Source organism: Calonectris borealis, chromosome Z (genome assembly GCF_964195595.1).
Source record: "Calonectris borealis chromosome Z, bCalBor7.hap1.2, whole genome shotgun sequence".
Classification (NCBI taxonomy): Eukaryota; Metazoa; Chordata; class Aves; order Procellariiformes; family Procellariidae; genus Calonectris; species Calonectris borealis.
The window spans coordinates 53,012,903-53,036,168 of record NC_134352.1 but is presented as its reverse complement, the minus strand read 5'-3'; positions in this window follow the sequence as shown (position 1 = coordinate 53,036,168).

The window sequence follows — 23,266 nt, the reverse complement described above, 5'->3', positions numbered from 1 at the left end:
GCTTTCACTGTATTTGAAGCTAACTAGCAATGCTTCGTTTTGTTTTTCATCTGGAATAAGTTATTTTAGGATTACACTAATTTCCCAGATGGAATATCATACAAATGTCTACCCTATCTCACATAAAAAAAAAAAACAACCAACCAAACAAAACCCAAATAAACAAGCAAAAATTCCAATTTGGGGGTCATTATAAACTTTCTTCTCCTGCACTGTCATACAACAGGTGCTAGAGAAAGAAAGACTAATAAATCACTGATACCTATACATCTAACATATATAAAGACTCAGCCAGCTGTCAGTACAGTAAGGAACCTCAGCTGAATTGACCTATTTCTTGCCTAGTGTAAAACTCCTGCCTCCTTCTCCACTAATTATACCTTTAGAGACTATTCATGTTTGCTAAATATATATATGTGTGTGTGCATTTATATTTAATCCACTTTTTTTTTTGTGTGTGTGACCTGGTTACCGATGCTGCACTTCTTTTTTTTTTCCCATTTCTTTCTTCATTTCTGTAAAGACAGGTCTTTAGGCATCATTCAGAAAATTCAGGATTCTGTGAAAAAGAAGAAAACATTCTTTGCCCCAATAGTTTAATACTTGTTAAATATGACATTTTTATTTCAGTTCATAATAAGAGGATGTGTGGTTTTGGTACAGTTCAGAGCAGGAAGAAGACCTAATATGTAACTACCAGAATCTAAGATTATAAATTAGATTATTTTGTTATAAACTTAGGTTTTGCACTGACTTCAGACTTACAACTGTTCATCCATATTGTTGTATCTCACAGGATAGAAAAAGTTCAGTTTTGAAAAATGCTTTGTGAAGCATTCACAGTCTAGCCCAGAATGAAAAGTCTTTAATGGTTATTTTAACTTCAGAATAGCTGCATTCAAACACAATGCACCACAGAGGTGAAATGGAGGAGAAAGAGAATGAGCAGGAAATATGGTATACTCTATAAAAGTGTGTGTTCTCAGGTCACAGTATCTCTGTTTTTGTATAGAAGTATTTGTTTCTTCTTTCTTTTTTTCTTGTCCCGTTTTAGAGATAAAATCTATGTGGGACACAGTGAAGCAAGAGGGGAAGTAATTTTTTTTTTTTTTTTTTTTTTTGAGAATGGCAGTATACTTGTACTTGGTTCTGTAAAGAGGATGTGGGTGTGGGTTCAAACAGGCTCAATCTCATTTTTAAATAGGAACTAGGGCAATGATATTCTCTACACTCCCCCTGCAATAAAAGTCATTTTCTTTGTCAGAAGATGCCTTTTCAAGGGAGACAGATGGTAGAGCTGAACTGCGTGGAAAAAGTGTTTGTGCTTTCTCATCAAACCTAAAAGCATTGCATCTAAGGTACAATGCTGCTGTAATTTCTGAGGGAGCAGAGCCTAAGGTAACGTCCTAAAGAGGGCCATGATTCTGCTTACTCGGCATGACAAACACCAACTGAAATTTCTACTGCAGCTCCTCTGCTGTTGCATGCTAGTGGAACAATTTTTTTAACAGTCATTTCTTTTATAGAAGTGATTTCATAAATATCTTTTGATTTCTCGGGTGGTTTTTAAGTTCCTCAGAAGCCTACAAGAAACATATCTAAGTTCAACTAAAGGGGGACCTTCACAGGCCTTCCTGTACCTGATGTCTTCCACCAGACTCAATGGAAAGAGCACAGGGACCCAGACCACACACACAAAAAAATGCTTTATTGTCTTTAAGTTTCCCTCCAGTAGTGCCTGTATTTACTGAGCAGGTATGGAAACTGGGCTCCTGCGTAGGTGCCAGCATTGGTATCAAGGTTGACACCAAGTGAATTCTTGCAACTTCTGTGACAGAAACCACATATAATATTTGCTTGCATTTTACTGTCTGCAGACTACATGATGTGTTTGGAAAAAGGAAAATCTTTTGTCCTAACATTAACTCCTGCTCACTGAATTAGGTGGAAATTTCTGCTAGGAAGCAAAGACTTCATCTTTTCAGGTAGGAGAGTGAGGCAGGCAGAGGGGAAGGAAGGAAAAGTGGGAAGGAGCTTCAGGCACGAATAAAGACAGTGAAACTCACTATGCACCCAGGGTGACAGAAGAAGATTTTCCTGAGGACTTTGTTTCAACCATAAAGATGCTAGAAGTTGTTGAACTGGAAAGCATGACTAGAGGGAAAGACCAACCCCAGACAGATTTGGCAAAGGCAGATTTTTATCATCTCCTTTTTTATTTTCATGTATGTCAGTCAGCAAATCTTATCTTTTTTGTTTGAAAGGTTGTCCTGTTCTTGCTTTTGTCCTAGTAATACACATCTTCAAGGTCTGAAAGCTGTTTCTATGCTTTTGGAGTGCTCATTTTCAGAAAAAGGTACAAGCAAACGTACTGCAAAGCTCTGCCTATTCAGGGTCCCAGCTGCACTTGAAACTGCCCATTGCGCCTGAAAGATTTCTAAGTACATGTATTTTTCCCTCCTTCTCTGAGCTGACAATTTCCTGTATTAGTGACCTACATAAGCAGTATCAATAACACCGTCACATAGAAATGCGGATTTAACTCCATTGCCAAGGCTGATAATTTGTTACTCACACAGTGAAACCTAGTCTTCTGTAAAATAATAATTGAGAAACAACCATTATGTATTTCAAGGAGACCAGTAAAATTAATCCTGCTTACAAAAATATGTGGGTGCTTTCATGGAAAAACAAATGCCGCAAATAACATGATGAATGCCTTTCTTCCTCATCACGCTTACTGGGTGTAGTTCCACTTATTCATGAGAACAAAAATTACCTTAAAACTAGAGGAATTTTGTTAAGCTACTCTATTAAATCAACAACATCTCAGATTTTTCTGCATCTCCAAACAGAATTAGAAAGAAGCCAAGAAAAAAACTCTAGTTGTGGTCACCACAGTGGCAGCAAGTTCACAAGGTCTAGTGGAAGGTTATGTTGTGCCTCAAGAAAATGCCTACACATTTTTCCTCATGATTGATTTTCTGTTAAAATGAGGAAGTGTGATTTGAAGTGATTCATACATTAACTTGGACCCTTAGTTTATTTAATCCAAATGAGCATTTTGACCTGGACCTTTAGCACCAGGATGCTGAAAGTTCTCCAGGCCTGACTAAGCAGTTCTGCCTGTTGTAATAGCAAGTAATTTACATATTGAAACTACAGAGAAGGTTTTCTAGAATACAGTGTCTTTTCATCTCTAAAGTGACAGTCTTAATAAGAAGTACATTCCATTGTCAATATTTTAACATTTATCTTTCTTAATGTAAAATCAATACTTTAACATAAGTTAATTACTCTCAGCATTAAGTTACAAAAGTACTTGTCTATTGGCCTGGAAACAAAAGAAAACACAAGAGAAAGCAGTTTCTTACTAACATAAATTTTATCCAATCCCCCCCCCAAAGTAAAAAAATCCTTTAAAATTGTTTGTATGAGTATCTAGACATTTTAGGAAAGGAGCCAAATTAAATAGTTATCGTGGTAAAGGTTTAAACTTATGTAAAGCTTGTCATCCAAGGAGTTAACACAAGTCCGTCTCTCTTGTTTGACTTCATGAATATCTGTCTTTTTATTATCGTCCAGTGACCATTAGGGTATGTGCAATCATCCCTGTTGTAATAGCTGAGCTTGAAATAATTCATATTGCTCTAAATCTACAGTCACATGTGTTTCTAGCTTACATATGTGATGTATGCACATATAATTTTGCACGCTGCTGAAATAAAACAATATCTACTATGAAGTTCCAACCCTTTCAGAGTAAATGAAATAAGATTAATTACACAAAATGCTAATTGTGTAATTCTCTTAATCTGGTTTAAGAGAATTCTTGGGTTTATTTCCAAATATCCAATTTTTGTTTTAAATTAGTATAGACTATCCAGATGAATAATAAGAGAAACTATGTCTAGGCAATAAAAAAATCCCTTAAATAAATTTTGAACCAGGGGATGGTGAAAAATTATTTTTATTTTAAATACCAAATGGAAAGATCTTACAAGTGAAGACAAAAATATTTTCTCTAGCTGCCACTATCTTATTTCATTCTGCTAAACAACATTAATAGGATGCCCTTTACTGGTCACCGTTAGAAGCAATTACAACAAGGAAGCTAAAGAACACTGCCAAATGAAAAACTTGTCATTTTCAGATAATGAGATAGTATTTTATTTTTAATTTGTGCTACAGCACAGTTTACAATCTCCAACCAAGATGGAAATTGAATTGTGCTAGGAATGTACAAGCACAAAGAAGACGCAGTCACTGCCCTAGAAAACCTAGCAGCCTAAGCAGAGAAGTCAGACAAAGAGAAAGATAGAAAATCTACGTACTCAGATGCTTCTTCTTGTGCGTTCTCATTGCTGCCCCCCATTCTTTTTTAAAAAGAAACAGGATTGATGTTGACAGTATGCCTTTCAAATACAGCAGCGTGATGAAACAGTGAACCACTCATAACAGTGTGAACTGAAAGAAAGACAGGATTGCCACTTACCATGACAGTAAGCAGGCAGTGTCACAGCAAAATAATATTTCTTCACTTATGTACAGCATTTTTTTATTTGGTTATAGGAAAATCAGGATGCACTTATGTTCAAAGGCTAAGAGCACAGACTTCAGTTAGTGTAGCAGAAAAGATGATCCTTCTCCCCTAAGGATTTTCTCCCACCTGCAAATACAGTTTCACCTCTGCATATTGCTTTCCTCCCTCATGTTTAAGTCCAAGCACTCCTGAAGAAAACAGACTTGATAGTACTGCCTGTTTCTTTTTTTTTTTTTTTCCTATATGGGTTATTTCAAAGCTCTGAGACATCCAAAAAGCATCTCACTGGTAGCATCTACTTCATTACAGAAATCGTATATGTCTTTCTTACGTGTATTTTGAGAAAAGGCTGAGAATATTGACTCCTCCATTCCGCTGGTGAGTTGTTAATCACGGGAATACTTCTGAATGTATGAGTGAATGCCTACTAATGGGAATAAAGGATTCACTGTGTGGCTCTGTAAAAGTAGTATTACTATAGATCACTAGGAATGCATGTTGTTCACAAATTTTTTGCAGATATTTTACAAAATATTTATAACTGAAGTAGTTTTCAATTAGCATATTTTATGTAACACCCTGGTCAGGAGCTACAGGAGCACAGGGTCAAATCTCTTAGGGTGACGTAAATCAAGAGTAACTGTCATTGAATTCTGAGCAAAATCAATGTATAGAAGAGCAAAATGAGGCCACATTGTTACTAATGCGCCCTATAAAATGTTTCTATTCAGTTCACATGCAGAATATGTATTTGTTGTGAAACAAAAGATGCAAAGGATATGTGTGCTTCTTGTGGGTAACATTACAGGGCTGAGCACTGAGAATTATTCTGGCGATTTAGATCATGGTAAATACACTCTCAAAAATATCAAGCTTAAATTATATAAGGTGTCTAGCTGGACTGATGAAATGTGTTTTATACCCCTACAAAAGCTGGGGAATTTAAATCAATCACTTGGAAAAGCAAGTAGATCAAGTGAGTGTCTTCCCATTAGCTCAGCAATGCTTGACAGAAATAGGACAGCAGAGAACAGTTTTTTCTTGGCGCACATGGGGTTCTGTTGATGTCATCTGAATTTTATTCTGAATGCTTATGCACTGTTGCCTGGAGGAGCCCTGCAGTCTTGAGGTAAATACAGTAACTTAAAGCTTTATCACTGAACATATTCCTGCCAGCCTATCATCAAGATAATGGGCTCTTTTTCAGGCAGTGGAGTAAAGTTCTACCCAGATACTACCACAAAATTAACAGAATAAATAAAGAATAAGCAATGGGACTACTGAGTCCACCCAATATAGAATCATAGACTATCTCAAGTTGGAAGGTGCCCATAAGGATCATCTAGTCCAACTCCCTGCTCCTTACAGGACTACCTAAAACTAAACCATATGACAAAGAGCATTGTCCAGATGCTCCTTGAATTCTGACAGTCTTGGTGCTGTGACCACTTCCCTGGAGAGCCTGTTCCAGTGACGGACCATCCTCTCAGTGAAGAACCTTTTCCTAATGTCCAATCTGAACTTCCCCTGATGCAGCTTTATTCCATTTCCTCGTGTCCTATCGCTGGTCACCAGAGACAGGAGATCAGCACCTCCTCCTCTGCTGCCCCCTGGGAGGAAGTTGTAGACTGACATGAGGTCACCCCTCAGCCTTCTCTTCTCCAGGCTGAACAAAGCAAGTGACTTCAGCCACTCCTTGTAAGTCTTGCCCTCGAGGCCTTTCACCCTCCTTCGGAAAAAGCTCTAGTCACCCTCCTCTGGACACACTTTAATAGTTTAATGTCCTTATACTGAGGCTGCACACAGCACTTGAGGTGAGGCTGCAGCAGTGCGGTGTAGAGTGGGAGAATCACGTCCCTCGACCAGCTAGCGATGCTGTGATTGATGCACCCCAGGAAGTGGTTGGCTCTTTCAGCTGCCAGGGCACACTGTTGACTCATGTTCAACTTGCCATCAACCCAACTCCCCAGATCTCTTTCTGCAGAGCTGCTCTCCAGCCTCTCGTTCCCCAGTTTGTACGTATAACCAGGTTTACCCCATCCCAGGTGGAGATTCTGGCACTTGCTCTTGTTAAATTTCATATAGTTGGTGATTGCCCAGCTCTCTAGTATATTCAGATCTCTCAGTAAGGCCTCTTTACCCTTAAGGGAGTCCACAGCTCCTCCTAGTTTAGCATATATTTCCAAAACTATTAAAATTTCATTATAATAAAATAATAGCAAAGAAGAAAAGTGTTTCAATTTTCACGTTCATGTTACATGCCTCATTAATAGATCTATGCCATTAATAACCAGAGCTTACTTCACGCTAAACTGAATTACTGCTACTAAACAGTCTTGCTTACATGCAATACTGTTTCTTGCTAGAAACAGTTAGTAAACAATTATAATATTTGCAGTTCTGTTTGAAGCAGCACTAAGTTCACTTTGCTGTATATGATTATATGTTTATATGGTTAATCTGTGCTTCGTGCTATTTTGATGGTTTTCTAGATTTCCATTCTTATTGCTGTCTTCCATACCTTTTTCTCTTTCAGCAGGATATCTACCTATTAGCCTTGCAAAATGTATTAGCTGGATATCCCTGGCTTGTGTAAATGAGAGTGTAGAAGCAGATTTGGTCAGTCTAAGTTTACTTATTTGTGAAGTCAACATAGATAGCTTTTTTTTTTTTTTTTTATGCTAGGCTCATACACCAAGAGCAGTGCAGAAGCTCTGGATTGTTATTGTTATTTTGGTGAGCAGCAAAGGGTAAGGGAATTCTGCAGTCCAGGCATAAATTTTCAGAAGTATAATGAAGAAATTGTTGAAAAACAGATCTCCTTGTCTCACATGTTTTTCCTAAATCATGTCAAACTCAATACTACCCTTTCACAGTAGTTTCTTCTATCTATTTATCCTGTGATGCATTTTTAGCTCTCACCATCTTTTGCCTACAGTCCCTGGTGGGCGTCAGTCTCCGTGAATCATTCCCTTTGGCCAAACTTCCTTATTGTTAGCTATCCTCATTTGGAAAGTATACCCTGTAATACCCTTCTGGCTGGGTGTAAGCTGCTGTGCTAGAGAATGTTTCAAATTTTTTTTTTTTTAAATACAAAATACTCCAAAGGGATCCAGAGAGAGTGACGGTCTAATCACCAAAAGAATCACTGAGCTCAACCATAGTCATTTATCGTTATTATGTTCAAATAAAGCAATAAAACCATCATACAGTAGCCCAATCCATTCATAAAGAACTTTTTTTAGCCAAAAATTCATGTAAATGTTTCCCTCTGCCTTCATCAGCCTGTGCTTCAAAGTCGTGTCTGGCACAGGAATAAAGCAGTGCCTCTTTTGAATCTTAGGAACGAGAGCTTTCCTTCAAAATTATAACCAAATAAACATTGTCCTCTTTGGCACAAAGAAAATGGAGGCTTTTTCCCATAATTTGTCTATTTCATGAAGAATAATTGGTAAAAGACTAAGGTAAAATGTACAAAGCTTCAATTGCCTAAATGTTGACGAGACAAACAACAAGTAAGTTCACTTGCTTAAAGATCCACATCTTTTCAAAACTTTTCCAGAAAGCTCCCTGACTCTGAACTTTCTTCACAGTCATATTCTCAGTGCTTGTTCGGGAAGTGCTCAGCTTTCTGTTTCTTCTCTAATTTTTTCAGTGATGCTTCTGTACTTCCTCTCTCTTTCTCAATGCACACATACACCTCTCTACTGAAAAAAAACCAAAAACCCCACAACTAAAATAAAACACCCCCCCCCCAAAAAAAAAACCCAAAAGCCTAACAAAGTCTTATCACCCATATATACCTTTATTTTAGAAAGTGACATGTGCCTGTGCTTTCAGTGATGGCTGCTAGTTTTTGTAAAGGAACTCCTAAGTGGCTCGTTACAGCTATCTTCAAGGAAGGGTGATGGTTACTCTTACCTACCGCAGTGACATTTTATCCAGCCTGCAACTTTACATAAACCTAGTATTCATTGTCAAGATACTGCGCCATACTTTTTTCTGTTTGTTTGGGTTTTTTTTCCTGCAGATATTTCCACAGGCAACATTAGAAGGGGTTTTTTGGGTAGTGGTTTTTTTGGTGTTTTTTTTTTTTTTTTTAGATGTACATATACTTCTAACAATTTGTACTCAAAAAAATTATTAAATACATCATACTTGATTTATTACATTTATTCAAGAAAAAGAAAGAACAGGTAACACCTACAAGTTTTCCAGACAGGAACAAATTTGAAAAATTGACACTTAGGCTGTGCTAGGTAACTAGTAGTGGCAGGCACATAGAGGTATGTGTTAATATAATGCACTGACACAATAGAGCTAAGACAAACAAGGGAGTTGAAAAAATATAACCTTTTCTCTCTGTCTGCACATTTAAGAACGAAGTACAAAGAGGACATAAATTTGTATATACAAAGTAAGCAGCTAGTCAAGTAACTTATCTCCTTTCACGGATTTACTAAGAAAGAGACTTACATACTTGGATTTAAACTATAGCCCATATTCACAGAATCATAGAATCATAGAATCATAGAATCATAGAATCACAGAATAGTTTGGATTGGAAGGGATATTTAAAGGTCAGCTAGTCCAGCCCCCCTGCAGTGAGCAGGGACATCTTCAGCTAGATCAAGTTGCTCAGAGCCCTGTCCAACCTGCCCTGGAATGTTTCCAGGGATGGGGCATCTACCACCATTCCAGCGTTTCATCATCTTTATTGTAAAAAATGTCTTCCTTATATTTAGTCTGAATCTACCCTCTTTCAGTTTAAAATCATCCCCCTTTGTCTTATTGCTACAGGCCCTACTAAAAAGTCTGTTCCCACCTTTCTTATAAGCACCCTTTAAGTACTGACAGGCCGCAATAAGGTCCCCCTGAAGCCTTCTCTTCTCCAAGCTGAATAACCCCAGCTGTCTCAGCCTTTCTTCACACAGAAGAGGTGTTCCATCCCTTGATCATTTTTGTGGCCATCCTCTGGACCCGCTCCAACAGGTTCATGTCTTTCTTGTGCTGACGGTTCCAGAGCTGGATACAGTGCCCACCAGAGCAGAGTAGAGGGACAGAATCACCTCCCTCGACCTGCTGGCCACACTTCTTTTGATGCAGCCCAGGATACATTTGGCCTTCTGGGTTGCGAGCGCACATTATTGGCTCATGTCCAGCTTTTCACCCAAGTCCTTCTCAGCAGGGCTGCTCTCAATCCCTTCACCTCCCAACCTGTATTGATACTGGGGGTTGCCCCAACCCAGGTGCAGGGACCTTGCACTTGGCTTTGGTGAACCTCGTGACGTTCACACAGGCCCACTTCTCAAGCTTGTCCGGGTGCCTCTGGATGGCGTCCCATCCCTCAGGTGTGTAACCACATCATTCAGCTTGGTGTTGTCTGCAAACTTGCTGAGGGTGCACTCGATCCCACTGTCTGTGTCACTGATGAAAATATTAAACAGTAATGGTCCCAATACGGACCCCTGTGGGACACCACTCATGACCGGACATCTCCATCCGGACATTGAGCCATTGAGCCATTGAGCATTACCCTCTGGATGCAACCATCCAACCAATTCCTCACCCACTGGACAATCCACCCATCAAATTCAGAGTTCAAATCTCCAGTTCAGAGAGAAGGATGTTGTGGGGGACTGTGTCAAAGGCCTGACACAGGTCCAGATAGGCAACATCTGTAGCTCCTCCCGTATCCACTGATGTAATCACTCTATCATAGAAGGCTACTAGGTTGGTCACGCAGGACTTGCCCTTGGTGAAGCCATGCTGGCTGTCTTGAATCACCTCCCTGTCCCCTATGTGCCTTAGCATAGCTTCCAGGAGGATCTGCTCCATGATCTTCCCAGGCACAGAGGTGAGACTGACTGGACTGTAGTTCCCCGGGTCTTCCTTTTTTCCCTTTTTAAAAATGGGGGTTACGTTTCCCCTTTTCCAGTCAGTGGGAACTTCACCAGACTGCCACGACTTCTCAAATATGATGGATATGATGGCTTAGCAACTTCATCTGCCAGTTCCCTCAGGACCCGCAGATGGATCTCATCAGGTCCCATGGACTTGTGCACCTTCAGATTCCTTAGATGGTCTCGAACCTGATCTTCTCCTACAGTGGGTGGCTTTTTTATTCTCCCACTCCCTGCCTCCACCTTCTGCAGCTTGGGCGATGAGTCTCGAGCATTTGACAGTGAAGACTGAAGCAAAAAAGTCCTTGAGTACCTCAGCCTTCTCCATATCCCAGGTAACCAGGTCTCCTGTTTTGTTCCGGAGAGGGCCCACATTTTCCCTATTCTTCCTTTTATCACCAACGTACCTATAGAAGCTTTTCTTGTTGCCCTTGACGTCCCTGGCCAGATTTAATTCTATCAGGGCTTTAGCTTTCCTAACGTGATCCCTGACTGCGGGACAATTTCTCTGTATTCTTCCCAGTTGTCCTGTCCTTGCTTCCACCCTCTGTAGGCTTCTTTTTGTGTTTGAGTTTCTCCAGGAGCTACTTGTTCATCCATGCAGGCCTCCTGGCATTTTTGCCTGGCATTAAACTGATAGGAGTGGGATGGATTGAGGTTCCCCTCACCCGGCAACTTTAATTTAAAGCCCTCTTCACCAGCTTGGCAAGCCTATGACCGAAGATGCTCTTCCCCTTCTCTAACTGATGGACCCCGTCAACCCTCAGTAGACCAGGTTTCTCAAAGCAAGACCAGGTTTCTCAAAGTGGTATTCTTCTTTAATTATTTTTTTTACATTAGAGGAGAACGCAACTGTGGTAATTAAGATTCCCACTACCATAAATACTAAACATAGGTAAATATTCCCTGCTCTGATACATGTATAGCATCAGGAAAAGCATTCTCTGACCTGATGAGTTTAGGCTGTAAATGAACAGGGGAGTCAAATAATGGAGACAATGGAAGCATTATCCACATTTTACAGTCAGTAAACCAAAGCAGAAAGATTTGCCAACATTTGTCTACTCTGCACCCAGATGCTGCTGCAACATGGGAATTCAGGGTGAAAAATCTCATAATAAAGTAAGAAAGCCCCAACCTACAGTCAGGCCTTGAAACAGAGCATCCATTTAGTTTACTAAGCTTCTATTGGATGTTGTTTAATAATGAGGATTTTGTAACACAGATGCTCTGTGAAACAGGATAGGAACAAAAACTACAGAATTTTCTTCGTATGCTCTTTCTAACGGCCATCAAAGAGCAGTGATTCAAACCTTGCCAGACATAGCTGCACTTGAACTAATGACTTAGAAGTGAAAAGACTCTACAGTCTTTTACTCTAAGTCTATTACTAGTCTCCTGAGTCATCTGGGCTTTCAACCCTTTTTTAAAACTATATTTACTGGGATCAGAACAGTTGCCCTTCTTAGAATAGATTTTATGCTGCAGCCTATAGTCCAGAGTTCAAGAGTCTTCCATTTATAAAAGAGTAAGTCATAATGTCCCTGTACAGTCACTTTCTGACAGCAGGGCAAAAACTTGCCTATCCAAATAATAGGATATAATTAAAAATTTCATCCTCCCATGTTAGACATCTCAGTTTTTTATGAATGCACGCATAAAGACAAGTGCCTTCTATTTTATCTTATATCTCTTTTTTTTTTCCACTGTTTAATTATCTTTATAAAAAATATACAAGGCTTAACTAAATTAAAAAGAAATGTTACTTTTATATTACCATGTTAGCTACTGGAACAAATGAAAAAATGAGGTTATGAGAGAAATAAAGACATACAAGAGAGTAAAAGACTATTTACATTAATAAATTGTGTTCATCAGTTACCACACATTTTAGAAAGTTAGTGCCAATTTATTTCACAGGACATATGGAATATGCTTTTCCATTTTCTGTCTTCTGCAATTCAGAACTATTATTTATTCTCTTTGAGCATTTGAAATTGAGAATAACTGTTACATGCAGATTTAAAAGACCCTCCTTATATCATGGTCTTCATATCTGTTTTGAAAGTCATGCTGCACCTTTTCAAGTGCATGGATGAGTGATTGTGCAGTGTGCATGCACACCAGCGTTCACACACAAGCACATTTCTGAATTCTGATGCTGAAATTCAACACTGAACTCAGAGTGGAACGGAGCACAGGTGCAGGGGTCACTTGCATATGTTCAGACAGCTTTTCTGAAGTAGAGAAGAAGTGAACAGAAGCAGTTTGCTGCACTGTGCTTCACACAGCATATGCCAGATTCAGATTGTAATGTTAACGCAGAAAGAGGAAGGCATTCTAGTTTCTAATAGTTATAATGGAGAATATGCTATCATACTGAAAAGTTCCATGAAGAGAAAAAATAACATTGCCTACTCACAGTGTGAACAGTCTGATTGTCATGAGCCTGCCCCTGCTTCTAGAAATATCCAATTCTTACTAGGCACTATCTGCTCAGGCAACAGCAGTCTTAGTATGATATACTAACATGCTGTCATTTGATTTGTACAGTCGTTTCCATGGTCATAACCATATTTATTCTTATATACGTTTGACAGACACCTAGAAAAAAGCTGCACAGTTGCTAAGTGCTATCACAGCAATTGCTCTTCTCTTCTAGTAAGTACACTAACATATTGTGTTGGAGCACTGCTCCTTTGAGGGTTGGAGAAAGTTGCTAAAATCCAGAAAGTGCAAAGAAAGACAGAGAAAAAAGTTTCTTTGTGTTTGTGTTTCCCAATGTTTCCAGCTTTCACAGTCTCACCACACTGGTAGTCGGTGTATCTTAGATTGTCACTCAAGTCTGAGTACTCACACTATCATAACCTCAGTGCAAGTATATCTTGGGCATATGTGAGCTACTGTGTCTGGGGAGGTACAGCAGCTAGGGTCTTTTTACTGGGAAGGTCTAGGACTCTTCCCCAATTTTCTGTGAGATATTTTGTCTGTTCTTCACAGAGAATAATGAAAAAGGAACAGGAGAATATTCAGCACGCAAGTTACTTCACTTATATCTTCTCCATGATGTACCATCTTGACTCTTAATGGAGCCTATGTTCAAACCTAGGTCTTCATCTTGGTAAACTGGGTAAGATTTAAAGCACTTTTAAATCCTGCTCAGAGCTTCTTTGGTGGGATGAAAAGGGGTAATAGATAAAGAAATGTTAGAATTAACTATGCAGTAAAGATATACACTCTCTAGGAAAATCTACAGAAAGTGAGTTATTGTGTTAACTGAACCCCTAAGTGGTTTAAAAAATGTGTTTTCTATAAATATCTGTTAGTATAAACAAAGATTACTGTATCTTTTTTTCCTGACTTATTTTCAGCCTCAGAATATTTTCGTCATTTATAAAGCAGCTTAGAGCTCTAACTTTTATGTATGAATGCCTATTCAGGTGGAAAAAAATCTATTTGCAACTGCAATTCCTCCAAGAGTCACAACAGTAAGTTCCAGTGCATGAACATCATCATATCAAGAGTGTACCGACCCTCCAGCAATTAGAATTTTCTTAGAAAGGCAGTATTCCTAGGAAATTTAAGATTCCATTCAATGGACCGGGGGGAAGGAAAAGTAAATTATGGTACAGAATAGTATTTTGCAAACCTTCTGATAACGAAGTTATGACTCTTAATTTCTGTGTAGTCATTCTTTTAAGACCTTTATATTTGTAGACTGAATGGTAGCTTCTGTTTCTTGAAAAATGTTTGTGATCAGGAGAACTGCTCTCATGTTTTAAAAGATCTGTACTTGAAAACCATTTAGATGTAAAAACTAGAAATTCCCCAAAGACTTTTAAAAGACTGAATGCAAATCTAATACTCCATCCCACAACATTGAGCTCTTCTGGGGTCTCAAAATCATGCTATCCTGCATGAACACAGCATGATATACAAAAGTCAGTGTGGAAAAAAGCCTTCAACAAACAATTTCTAGGAATATTTAGAGCAGGCAGTCTCTACATACCTAATTAGAAGGAGACAAGAAGACATAAATGCATTCAGAGACACATCTACACTGGCTAAATCCTCTTTATTTCAAGCTACAGTTCAAACATCCTTACCTTATTTATTCACACAATTACTCTGAGTCTAAGCCTGGAATACAATAATAAAAGAGAGTCTATGGGCTGATATAATTTACTGAGTCAATTCTCAAGGTGCCTGGGAAGTCAGAAGCCTCATTCCAGTTAGCTTTTTCCCAATCTCTCCTTAAAGCAGTTCCATTTTAGGCAGCTGATTTTAAGTTACTTTTTAAGGCTGCTTTTGTAAAAATTCTTTGATATTTTGTGGACCTGTAATTTTATGAGACCCATAAATGACAGATAGGGCATAATATTTTGATGGAAAGTATTGCTGGTACCAGGGTAAAACTTGTGTTACTGGATATTGAAACATATTCATACTTCTATTTTTCCTTAAATTATACCAAGTTCCTTAACAGTCTGATTAGATTAGTAAAACATTATTCAGAGTATTCAAAATTATGTGCGTTGATTATTTAAATACTCTTGTACTCTTTTCTTGAGCAGCCTTATGACTTATATGCTGCACAGCATTTCTAGTGATTTGTCAGCTAAACTAAAGGAAATAAATCTTTACACAGACTCAGGACAGGCCTACAGGTCTTCTTCAAAAGGTTCTAATAATGAAAGCAGCAGGAATGAAAAAGGACAGAGAAAGAAGACACATCGTTCTGTCCCATATACCCAAAGAGACTCTTTCAAATAAAATCTTTTCATTTTGATGTTTGCAAAGAAGTTGGAAACGACACAAGGCCAAACAGTAGAACAAAGATTCAAATATTTAAAGGTGGCATGTGCAATTTTGTGAGATGCTTCTGACAATTGACACAGTGCAAAGCAACACAAGAAAAACTCCATCAGACAATCCTTTAGGGAAAGACTAATTTCTGTCCTGTTTCCTGACAAAATTGAGTCAGTGCCTTCTTTTTACTACCTTCTTTAGCCATACAAATTTTTTAAAAGTAATAAACAGACCCTTAATAATATAAAAGAAGAATCTTCTCATGGTATCTTTTCTTTGAAAGCACATTTTCAAAGCTACCCTTAAAAACAGTTCTGCTAATTTGGGAATATTGCATATTTTCAGCAGAAATCATGGGTATTATTGATGTGACATCCAATGGAGATCTGTTTCATTCTGAAGTTTGTGGAAAGTTATGTTTTGCTTTAATGTTTATATAATTTTTTGAGGTAAAATTGTTTTTCAATCTGTCCAGCTTCCCTGAAAAATCTCAAGTGCATGTTATTCTTACTGACCTCAACATATTGAATTCTCAAAACAAACTGTATCTTCTATAGTGCACCAGAGCCAGGGGTTGTTATAATGTTATATACAGTGCACAGCCAGGAAGAAGGACATATACTGTCCAGGTAAGCAGTGCGTGCTCAAGAGGAATGAATGAGCATTAATGGATCTCCAACTATTATGTGTCGCATGAAATTTATACACTCGTATCAAATTAATTTATGCAGATCTTCTGGCAGATCATTTGCCTTTGGTAATACTATTCATTATAAATTAATTCCTGCTGATTTTTTCAAATAAGCCAGTATTTAATTTAGTGTAAATGTTTGCGTTTTTTATTAATATGGAAATTCATCCCCTAGAACTACCCTGGCCTGATTTGTGCTCTTGGCTATATCTATTATCATGATTATATTGTGCAGCATGCTTAACAAGCAGTGCCACCTTTCTTACTATATCTTTCTAGTGTAGTAAGATGACTACTTATTCTGTTTTCTTGGTAATTGTAACAAAAGTTTGGCATCCATGTTCCTAAAGAAGAATTGCAAGAATCTCATTTTAAAACTTAAATATATAACAGATTCCTATTTTTGTTTTAATAGGGACATGTTGCTACAAGTAACTGAAAATCTAAACATGAGTGGAGAACTACATACTCTAAAGATGTTTTCTCAGAACAAAAGGGATTTAAGCACCTTACCTGAACACTGATGATATAGTTATTAACAATTAGCAATGTGTCAATAAAGTTGCCATCATGAGGTTTCAGAAATAACTTTATTTAAATGAATAACAGAAGACCATTTTTTTTTGTCTGAAGAGTCAGTATGACAAATCTGTATCCATGTAGAGCTGACATTTAGAGATTCTGAAACCAGAATTTAATAGAACTGTGGTTTACGTTACACAAGTAAATCATAAGAATTGTGAAAAAAAGTCTTTCTTCCTGCAAAATACTTTGCAACTCAGTACTTTCAGAACATGTCTGTCATAAATATTTCCTTCTGTAACTAGGATAATAGATTTCATTTATTGTTGTTATTCTTGCAGGAAGACCTCATACAGAAGGAAAATGGAGAATATTAAGTTACTTGAAATTCTGCTCCAAAATAGGACTTTCACATATGCATAACACAGCAGGATTTAAACAAATGTTTGAGCAAAATGCTGGTCTGAGGACTATGTGATATACAAATTGTCCTTAAAATCAACTTTTTGAGCTACATATTTTGAATACAACAAACTGGGGTGTCGTGGTTTAACCTGGCAGGCAGCCAAATACCACGCAGCCGCTCACTCACTCCCCCCACCCCCAGCGGGACGGGGAGAGAATCGGAAAGGTAAGAGTGAGAAAAAACTCGTGGGTTGAGATAAAGACAGTTTAATAGAACAGGGAAAAAAAAGGAAAATAATAATGATAATGATAAAATATACAAAATTAGTGATGCACAATGCAATTGCTCACCACCCGCGCTGACCGATAACCAAGTAGCGATCGGTACTTCCTGGATCACGCCTACCCTTCATATACTGAGCATGACGTCACATGGTATGGAATACCCCATTAGCCAGCTGGGCTGGCTGTCCTGATTATGTTCCCTCCCATCTTGTGTACCTAGCTCAGTCAGTAGGCACGGGAGCTGTCCTTGGACTAGGAGGGCACTTAGCAACAACTGAAAACATCAGTGTGTTATCAACATTCTCCTTGTACTAAATCCAAAACACAGCACTAGGAAGAAATTTAACCCTATCCCATGACAGGAAAATATGTTACCTTTTTTGTATATTGACAAGTCCTAAGCAGCTCATGTACTCTATACCCTTCCCATATTGAATTTTGACAAGCCACTTATTTACAGCCTGAACAAACCATCAGCCTTCCCAGTCAGCCTGTCCAGTGTTTCTCTATCTGTTGCACTAAATAGTTTTCCTGATATCTAATGGGAACTTATGTCATTGCCTTTTAAGATCATTGCTTCCTGTTCTTTTTTTCATGGATGTGAAAATATTGTGTTCTTATTTTATAAACTTAAAGACTTCTATACTTGAAGAATTCTGTCCTTGTCCTTAAATGCCACTAAAGCATGTGTCACGTGTTTTTTCTACTGCTTTTCTCTGTACTCTCTCTGATTACTCTCTTGGAGTGCAGTGTCAGACCTGGGAAAAAATATTCCATCTAACGCCTTACCAAAAGTCGGTATAATGGTGTTTTACTAGCTGTTCTGTCCTTCTCTCTTTTTTTTTTTTTTTTTTGGTAACAGCATCTTTTCACTGAAATCATTATTCTGTGACTTGTCTGTTAGTATATTAGCACCATATGAACTTTACAGTGAATAAACTTTCAGATGTCTTGTTTAGGTTTTGTGACATCCAGGAATTTGGGGGGGGGAAGGTCTATAGGAGACTTCATATAAAACTATCAAAAAACCTCAAACCCAAGTGCTTAAACTAGTACAATAATGTTCACTGTGGATCCATTAATGTTACCCTAACACAAATATAAATAGACTGCATTTGTCTAGGTAGCACATGTTCAAATAAGCCTAGAATTCATGTCCCAGAGAATGACAGCGCAAAAAATTAGAAGTTTTTAAATTATTTTTTTTCAGCCAAGGATATTGTAGTGAAAGAAAACCAATTTTACTCATATTTTTAAGCTAAGAAAAAATCTATATAGTATAATGTAATTGCAAATTATTTAATTTTTTTTTTAAAGTTTTCATAAATTTTCATCTCTATGCCTGAATTCCATTCATGAAAATACCCAGCAAATGTTGTTGGTCTTAAATAAATTCTAGCATGTTCATAAAAGAAATGAAACTGTGTCGTATCAGTGGCTCCCAGTTATGAAACAACCTGTTGCTTCATCTGAACAATGCAATTGGGCTTCACTGAATTAATTTACTTTACTCCAGAGGACTGCTTACTTGTATGACAACATTGAGCAATTCCAGGCTGCTGACCCATTCATAAAATCTTCTGCTACTTTATTTAATCTTACTGCAATATTTAAGGGAAATTCAGCACCACAGTAAAAAGGAGTCTCTCCAGCAATGTTCACTGCTCATAGTCTTCTGACTTTTTTGTTTTCCAGAACAGACATGAACATGTGCATGTGCCTTCTCCCTGGGCACACATATTCCCTCGGGGAACTGAGTGCCTTTACATAATGAAGCAAGAACAATGTCATCGCTTGCAAAGGGGGAAACTGGAATACATTGCAGTGCTCAGGAGCAAATGAATCCCACTTAATAACCAGTTTTAAACCATTTGTTTGTAGAGAGACAGAGGAAGAAAAGGAAAGAATTGTACTGGTGTATAGGGCTGTACATGCTGCCCGTTGCTAATTCAATCAGCAGCTTTATCTGTGGCACAAACCCAGACAGCAGGTATGTAATGCATGTCCCAGCCAGGCCCTGGAAACAAGTAGATTTTACCATCCTTACTGTAGCCCTGTAAGCTATGTTTTGCCCCACAGCTATGTTTTTTGCCTAATATAACATCTTGCTTGATCTCAGCTGCTGTGATCGGTGTTGATGAAAATGAAATACATGTTGTCACTTTAATGAACATAGAGGGAGCAAGTCAAGATAGCGGGGATAGTAGTTTTGGTTACAGCTGCAGGAGAAACTGCTTTAATGGTATGGCCCAGAAGTACAGATGGCTAATCAATGAACCAGAAAAACTAGTCTCCATTTCTGAATATGATACCTACTTAGAGGTGCAAATGGCCAGCCTTCCTTTCAACGTTTTCTGTTTTGGGAGATTTCTGACACAGCTTCTGTTGAAAGCAAAATGGCATCAAAAGACATAATTCTAACATGGAAAATAGGGTAAAAATGTATGGTGTTGTCTTTCTAAAATGTTGCTTTTCACTGAGGTAGTATTAAATCATCTTTTTGTAGGCAACATCAGGTGATGTGTTGAAATGAACCTGGAATCCATGTACTGTACATAGTATATGAAATGATTAAATATTAAATATGGTAAAGAAAGTGCTTGCAGTGTATGTCAACAGGCTCTCCCACTACACACACAAGTGTACAGCTCTTGATTTATTTAATTATTTATTTTATTTATTTTAATATGAGTGAACTTAAAGAAGATGGTCAAAGATATGGTAAATAATTATTTGTTTATGCAGTATCCTGGAAGCTGGTTTTGGTCATTAGAATAATGATGTAAATGCATCTGATAAACACTCAAAATCCAAGACTTCTGCTAGCTCGTTATCAAGCTGTGAAGTTTGTGGCTGAATTCTCTGAATCCTGCTTCACATCTCCTCTCTGGAGGATTTCCCAAAACAACCTAGCAAAAGTTGGCCCAGTACCTTTTCCTGGATCATCTCAATATTATTGCAGTTTCTCAAGTCAATTCTTCATTCTAAGATGAAACCGACTTTCCTAGAGCATCTTCATTGAAGGGCAGGTCTATGCAGAAAGTAGCTAGTCACTTTCCTGACAAAGAAGAGTCAAAATTGATCACTTTTTCACTGCCTTCTGTACTGACAAGTGCCATAAGAAAGTAAAGACATGCGGTGTATAGGAATACCTTTGTGTTGTGTGGTGCAGGCACTGAGAACACTGATCTCTCATTTTGCAATACAGGAAAGCACGATCAAATAGCTGGTACTAGCAACAGGCCCAGTGTTGACTAAGTCTTTATCAAACATCTGAAATTGCAGGAAATTTATACATGTATTGAACTAAATTTTTTTTGCCAGCCACAGTCAGTAGTATCTTGCACTGTTGTTAGTTCTGTGATTAGCACTTTATTCCTACGCTTTCCATGTGAGAAATTCCCTTCCCTTCCCTTCCCTTCCCTTCCCTTCCCTTCCCTTCCCTTCCCTTCCCTTCCCTTCCCTTCCCTTCCCTTCCCTTCCCTTCCCTTCCCTTCCCTTCCCTTCCCTTCCCTTCCCTTCCCTTCCCTTCCCTTCCCTTCTTTCAGTGCCTCTTGAAGAGATTTTTTTCCCCTTTTTTCACAAATACCATGAAGATCTCCTGGCTCTTATGTTTTACATAAAATCAGCTTTATCCACTCGGTGCTGAGTGAAAACCTCTTGCTTCTTCAGGGTATGTGTGTAAACAATTTGCAGCATCCTCTGTTTACAAACTACTTCCTGAAAACTAAGAGAAATAAGCAAGAAAAAAGTAAGAGAAAACGAAATAAGCTTATTTTGATGGAAAGTATTAATGGCACAGATTATGGTTGTGGTACCTGTGGAAACAGTGCGTTGCTAGAAATAAAAGTGTTTTCAATGCTTTCATCCTGCAGTCAAGCAAACAGGAGAACAAAGGTCTACATCAACAAATGGTATTCTGTAACTGAAGCATAGAAACACAGAGTCCTATAAAATACTCTGAAATTTGGAGTCTCTGTTAGGGTCTCATTAGGCAATGAGGTAGAGTACATGGATGTGCACAATCTGAATGCAACTGAAAACCAAACCAAAAAAACAAGAAAAGGATTGAATCACTTTGAGACAAAGTCACAGAGATGTTTATTTTTTTCATAAAATACATTTGTACATATATATATGTGTTCATACATAAGTATATACAAATATATGTACATATATGTATGTGTGTACATATACACACACATATATGCGTGTGTGTATAAAGATATATATATACACACATGTGTTCGGTTCTGAATTTGCCTGTCAGCAGGAGAGACACCTGCTGAGTAAAACCACAAGATTGATAATAATTTTGTGTGTGTGTATTTGTGTGAGTGAATGTGTGTAGTTTACATTTGCATCCATGGGGAAATACGATAGAACACCTCACCATCATATCATGGATGATGAATCATACACATTTTCATCTGATACATAATGCAATTCGATCTTTATTACCATTGTCAGTATAATCAATACATACCAACTGCAAGTGACATATAGAGAGACAGCATTTGTATAATGAAAGGAATTTTGATCAGCAAAGCCACAGCTCGTCTGTCCCCATGCAGTGAAACTTCATTAAAGTATCCAAGCAGGAAGAAAAAACATAACATCCAGGCAGTCAAATGGACAGATTGTTCATTCCAAGATATGACTTTCTTTTCTCTATTTTGTCCATTTCCTCCTGGACTTCATAATAACCTTGAGAAATCAACCACATCATGCTGTGAAAGTCCAGTTCTGTTGTTATCTTACATCACCTGTGAAATGTAGGTTTTCTTGCAAAATGATGGTATTTTCATATTTTTGTAGAAATTGGTCCTCTGCTTCAGAAAATGTTTGTTTTTCCAATAATACTAAAAATGTTGTAACAGATTCTCAGTATTAAAAACAAATTGATAATCTTACAAAAAATATTGAACAATTTGAACAATTCAAAATATTGAATAGTAATTGTACTATTAAGAAAAGTCTATGCAGGTGACAACTAATTAACCAAGAATCTGTAATTAGAAAATGGTAGAGACTCAAGTTTTCCTAGAGCTATCGGTGCTGACAGTGAAACCCTGAGTGAAACTCCCTTTGTAGGGTTTTTGCTGCATATGTTCCTACCCAACCATTTGATGTGATTCATCTGTGCAGCCAGTTTTGCTCACCTTATTCAGGTACTGTGGTTGTCACCTTCTCTTCTGGAGCAGGCCACTTTTGCTGTTTCCTGAAAAAGTTGATAAATCTTATATAGCCTTATTCATTTGCAGACTTTAAAGTATTTTATGAAGAGCATGATCCCCATTATCTTCCTTTTTTCAGCTAAGCAAATAAAGGTAGATGAAATTACTCACTCAAGGACAAAACCTGAACTAGTGGAAGAGAACTTTTTCTCCCAAGTCCTCCTTCATGTCTATTAATATCTGTGGGATGGAGTTAGTGAGAGTTTGAGTAAAGTTCAGAGCAGCCGTAATAGTCTTTACCATTTTGCATCCTTCCATAGTGTTCTGAAGGAAAAGGCTTCCTACAGTGGCCCCTGAGGTCTGCATAAAAACTTTTGCGTCATCCACAAATGTTGGTTGTTTGGCCCATTTCAAGTTGGGAAGAGAGAACACTAACAGCAAATCATGTTTCCTCTCTAAAATTCTCTATCCGTTACAGTTCCTCACTAAGTCAAGAGTATCCCGTCAGGAGGTGAGGGTATCCTTGAATACTGTTTGAAGGAGGATCTTATGAAGACCTACACAAATAGTCAACCAGACCAACAAGACACTATCTTGTCTCTAAAACTCCTCTATGAAGGCAAAAGCAATCAACTCACCAGAATGAATTGCTCCAAATAAAGTAATAACTAAGCTGTACTTTGATTACTGCTTTAATGCTTTTAAGTTCAGAGAATAGCTAGCTTTAAATATTAAGTGTACCTGACACTTTTCTAGTTTGTTATGCAGTTCAATTGTCTGCATATATCAATCATTTGTCTTGGGGTAACTGATTTATACAGTGTCAACAGAACAAAATGGCTTACTTAATTTTTGCCGCCTTCTTGGTGTTTTTCATTACCAAGAGCATTTTCCTCACCCTATGTATTAGTCAGCAGTAGGATTAATTTCC